At 31.8% G+C, this 5,403-nt stretch overlaps 1 pseudogene; it reads right to left on the minus strand.

The window, feature by feature from the left end:
• Nucleotides 1–2,710, minus strand: part of LOC149232380 (UDP-arabinopyranose mutase 1 pseudogene) — a 136,573-nt pseudogene extending 133,863 nt beyond the window's left edge.
• Between the last annotated feature and the right edge of the window lie 2,693 nt (nt 2,711–5,403).

Consider the following 5,403-nt stretch of genomic DNA (forward strand, 5'->3'; position numbering starts at 1 on the left):
CTAAGTGAATTTAATGAATATTCTTAGATGACTTCAACTAATCAGGGGATATAAAATCAGTGGATTAAGAACCATCAAAATAAATAATATACAGACAAAAAAAATAAAATCTAAGTGAATTTAATGAATATTGTCAGATGACTTCAACTAATTAAAATATTTCAATATAAAATCAGGGGATATAAAATCAATGGAATAAGAACCATCAAAATAAATAATATACAAAACTAAAAAGAGTAAAATATAAGTGAATTTAATGGAATATTCTCAGATGACTTCAACTAATTAAAATATTTCAATATAAAATCAGTGGATTAAGAACCATCAAAATAAATAATATACAAACGAAAAAGAATAAAATATAAGTGGAAAATGAAACAATACATTCAAGTTTTTTTTTTTCAGAGGAAAAAAACCATATAGAATTATATTAAGGAAATATAATGGACATTGTATACAGCAAACCAAAAATTCCGTATTGCCTGGAGACCCACCGCAGAACAGAATAAACCATAAAAGAGAGAAATGTACAGAATTTATAGATGTACAGATAAATGGAGAGAGAGATTAGTCTCGAGCCAGAAAAAAAACAAAATAAATAAAAAAAAATATAATGATAACTTGAATGTATGTAAACATTCAAGTTATCATTACATCTAATTTACAAAAATGAAGTATTAACTACAGATATGATACTCGACACTCGACAGATTAAACTCTTTTTTCTGAATTGCTGTATGTAGATATATATATTTCATAAATAAGATAAATTACTAAACATGCACATCATAATTATGCGGCTGACTTATTCATGGAAGACCGTGTTCAAACAGGTTAGATTACCCTAATATAATATCACAGACGATAGATTATACATCTATTATCTGAAAGCAAGTAATATAGATTAGTGTGGAGGATACAAAGTAATATGAAAGTAAGTTTTTTTACTAATTTTTTTTTATATAGATTAATGTGGGAGGATACAAATAATATGAAAGTAAATTTCTCACTAATATTATATTATAGATTAGCGTAGAAGATATAAGCAATATGAAAGTAAGTTTTTCTGCTTCTAGAATTTTGATGTTTAATTTGCAATAATCCTACCCATATTCCTCTGTTATAAAGTGAACAAAGTTTCAATTTGATGTCATACAGGTCAATGCATTTTTGGTACATTCCATCTCCAAACATTTAGCTTCAACCAATAATGTTTTTTCAACAATAACAGCTGCACCAAAAAAAAGCAGTCTCAACAATAACAGCTGCACCAAAAAAAAAGCAGTCTCAATAGCAGAAAGCGATTCAAACACATACCCGATCCAAGCATTCTACTGCATATGCATATTCTCAGGATGTGGGTGCAGTCCTTATTATCATCTAACTGAACAAAAACATATCCATGCAAATACTGCATTCAGATTTTCAAAAATGATCGCATCCCAAGAAAGGTTTCCCCAGATTTCAATCTATCCCCTGCTATCATCTGATTGCATAAACATAATTAATAACTAAGAGACTACTCATCTACCAAAATTATCATCAACTACACAGTTCAGAGCTGACAAATGCAAACAATTAATGTGGGCGCAGATCCTTGCTACTTCGGGGATACCATCGCTGGTCCATTGGGAATAACTTCGGTTTCGATAGCATGGTTGGCAGTGGGATTGAGCTCATCCCAAGCTTCAATCCAAGTGACCATTGCATCTGCCAGCTTCTGGAAATATGGATCTATTACTCCAAGTTTCTCCCTTACCTGCTTTGACAACTCAATGTAGCATTGTTGGACAGAAGTACATTCTTTTGGAAGTGTAACAGCTTGGAAAAATGGAATGATATCCTCCTGCCAAAATATTCCCTTGTACTCTTTCTTCAAATTAACAAAAGGGTTACTGGCCTTGCTGAGCCAAATGTATGGCAGCCCTGTCTTCACTCCCAATCCCAAGTGGTCGCAGATCACCTTGACACACCATCCTGCCCACATATCGTCATAACGACCATAGGCTGCCCATCACCCATCAAGCCAAAATACATTGCAGGCCCGATCAAGTCCCGATTGAAGGCCAAATTCATGCCACACATGGGGAAAAAGAGCACCCTTTGGTATTGTTAAAACTGCATCAACATACCTGGTATTGCGTTCTGAAGGCTTGACAAGCTGAGTGGGGGCATCGTAGTCAGGGATATTCATCCAGAGGCCGTGAGAAACTGCAGTGGGTGTTCCATGGCGAAGGCTGAAGGGGTACCCACGAACAAAATCTGCGCCCTCTCTGTATGGATCATATAGTGTATTGAAAAAGAATGGAGTTGAGGGGGAAAGCAAATTCGTAATGTGCTGCTGGAGAGCATTGATGTCGTTGTCGGAGGGATCCTTGGCAACAAAGCAGTCATCGTCAATTGTAAAGATGTATTTTTTCTTGGAGACCATGTAGCCGAAACAACGACAAGCACTGTCCTTGAAGGAGATGCAGGAGGCCTTGGGTCCGAGGATCCTGTCGATATCGTTTCTGTTGTAGAGTTCATAGTCGAAACCCTTGGGCACTGTGATGGTCTTCGATGGTTCGCCATCCTGCACAATGATGAGGTGATAGGGCTCAAAGAATGGCCTCCACATTTCCAGGAAATCCAAGTTCCGGATCGTGGGTATCACTATGTCTAGCTCGTCCTTCAAGATCGGGGTCGCAGAACTCGGACCTGCGATTGCCATTGTTACTTGATCAACTTTTCTAATTGCCAGAAGAAAAATGAGAAAGGATAGAAACTGAAACCCACGGAGCTGAAAAACGAAGAAATGAAATGCGCACAACCCAATCTTGCACAATCAGAAGGACTCTTGAATTGAATTGGTTATCTCTCGGTCTATATATATAGGTATGGAAGAGGTGTCTTACTGAAAAAAAGGTATGAAAGAGGTGCCCCGAGAGGGGATGGTCAAGCGATTTGTGATGAGTCCCAAACGAGGGGATCGTGAAGAGATTTGTTATATGGGGATTCACACCCTTCCCAAATCTTGGATTCTGGCAGTTCGAATTTCTAAAGGAAGGGTACTTACATGTCGTCGTCCTAGACTCCTATGGGTGTCGGTGAACATTAACTTCGTGTCAACGTGTCATATCTGGTGGTGCATATTAACTTGGTGGGTTTAATGGCACACTTTGCATTATGGCTTTTTACCGCATAATAGTTTAACCAGGTAAAAGATTTGACTTAAATTTAGTAAAAATTTTGGGAAATTTAGGTTATGGTTGTGAAGTTTTAGGATTTTGGGTGTCTAGGGGTTTTTGATGGCACTGAATCCATTTCCACTATAAAAAATAAAATGATTTAAACGGTGTTATAATTAAACATTTTGAAAAAGAAAAAAAATCGTTAGATTCCTACTAAAAATAGCTTTCTCAGCAAAATTGTAGTCTGGATAGAGGTCGCCTTTTACAACTATCCTTAACATAAAGCCCTATTGTGTCTACATTTTTACAACTATCCACGTTACTTGTTAACATAAAGCCCTCTTGACTAAGTGTCGTGGTAATATTCCAATTAAAATATTTTAATTGTAATGGTTAAGGGTACTCATAGCCAAAAGTTGTGCATGTGGATCTTAGATTGTTTTATTTTTCCAATTTGTTTTGGGTTATTGAAGAGTGTATTACTAGCTTAGATTCATCTTAACTCGGTTCTATAAACTACCGAGACTAATCAAATCTCTCGAGGTGCAAACATTTTCACAAATTTTTCACTCAAAAAAGAGGTTTGCACCTCGAGAGATTTGATCTCTCTTGGAGTTTGATAGATCCAACGATTTTTTTGAAAAAAAATATATGAAATTGTGGCCTATGTAGACAACACTTTTTACAATTATCCACGTTACTTGTTAACATAAATCCCTCTTGTGTCTACCATTTTATAACTATCCATGTTACTTGCTAACATAAAGCCCTCTTGACTAGGTGTCAATAGTAATATTCCAATTAAAATATCACTTGCTAACATAAAGCCCTCTTGACTAGGTGTCAGTAGTAATATTCCAATTAAAATATTATTTGCTAACATAAAGCCCTCTTGACTAGGTCTGGGTACTAATATTCCAATTGTAATGGTTTTGGGTTATTAAAGAATGTATTACCAATTTAGATCCATCTTAATTCTGGTTCTAGGGACTCCATAGATTAGAGTTAACATAGATCTAAGCTAGTTTAATAATTAATAATTTAATTTTTATTTTTATGTAATTTTATTGAATCAAAAGATTTTAATTAATATATTTTTTTAATTTAATTATGAAATGAGATATGATTTTCAGGCATGTAATATTGATAAGCCATGATATTGTAGCAAAACTCATTCACAACTTAATAATATCTATGATAAAGTGGGGATGAATATCCATAGTTAAAAATCTCGTTCTATTGTAAGTATTAAGCTTTTATGTGCTCATTAATGAATTTTAAATATAGCTACAAAATTATTATTTTAACTTATATGGTAAAATGGATCTTAATTAATAGTCACTATATATATCTTATATATTTTAATGTGATAAGGGGTTTAGATATAGCTTAAAATTAATTATATTTTTTTTTCTTTTAGATTTAATTAAAAAAATGTTATAAAATTAAATTAAATTAAATATTTATAAAATATTTTGATTGTAAAATGAGAGATGGTTTTTGGGCATGTTGTATTGAAGCCACAATATTGGCCCATGGTATTGTAATAAAGCCTATTTATGGTTAAAAATATTATTATATTGTAAGTAAAATCGATCTTAACTTATAAAAAAAAATGAATTTTATTACTTTTAACTTTTTAAGGACACTACAACATCTCCCCATATTAGACTAGATATTAATTTTAACCTTTTATTATTATTTAATTGAGCTAACATATAAATTTTTAAAAATCATACATCTACATATCTCCCCTATACTAGATCCCTCTAGACCCAACAACACAATTCTATAATTATTTAACATAACATATAAAGTTATATATATAAAACTATAGTTCATAACTATATAACTATATAAATATAAATATAACTATATATATTTAACTATTATAAAAATTATAATATCACATAGTCATCTCTCTCTAGTTTATAACAATTTTATAGCTATTTAACATAATCTATATATAAAAAAAAAACATAACATAATATTAACTAGATAGTTTATAATATAATTATATAACTAGATATATAATTTAACAATCATATATATATATATATATAACTATTTATCATAACATAAAGTTATTTGACATCATATTTATATATATATATATATATATATATATATATATATATATATATATATATATATATATATTAGATAACATAACCTAATGTATCATGGATTGTCCATAACATAATATAACTATAACATCTAACATAGCATATAT

Source organism: Pinus tabuliformis, chromosome J (assembly GCF_031772625.1).
Source record: "Pinus tabuliformis cultivar Carrire ecotype Pingquan chromosome J, CPIR1, whole genome shotgun sequence".
In the NCBI taxonomy this organism is placed as follows: Eukaryota; Viridiplantae; Streptophyta; class Pinopsida; order Pinales; family Pinaceae; genus Pinus; species Pinus tabuliformis.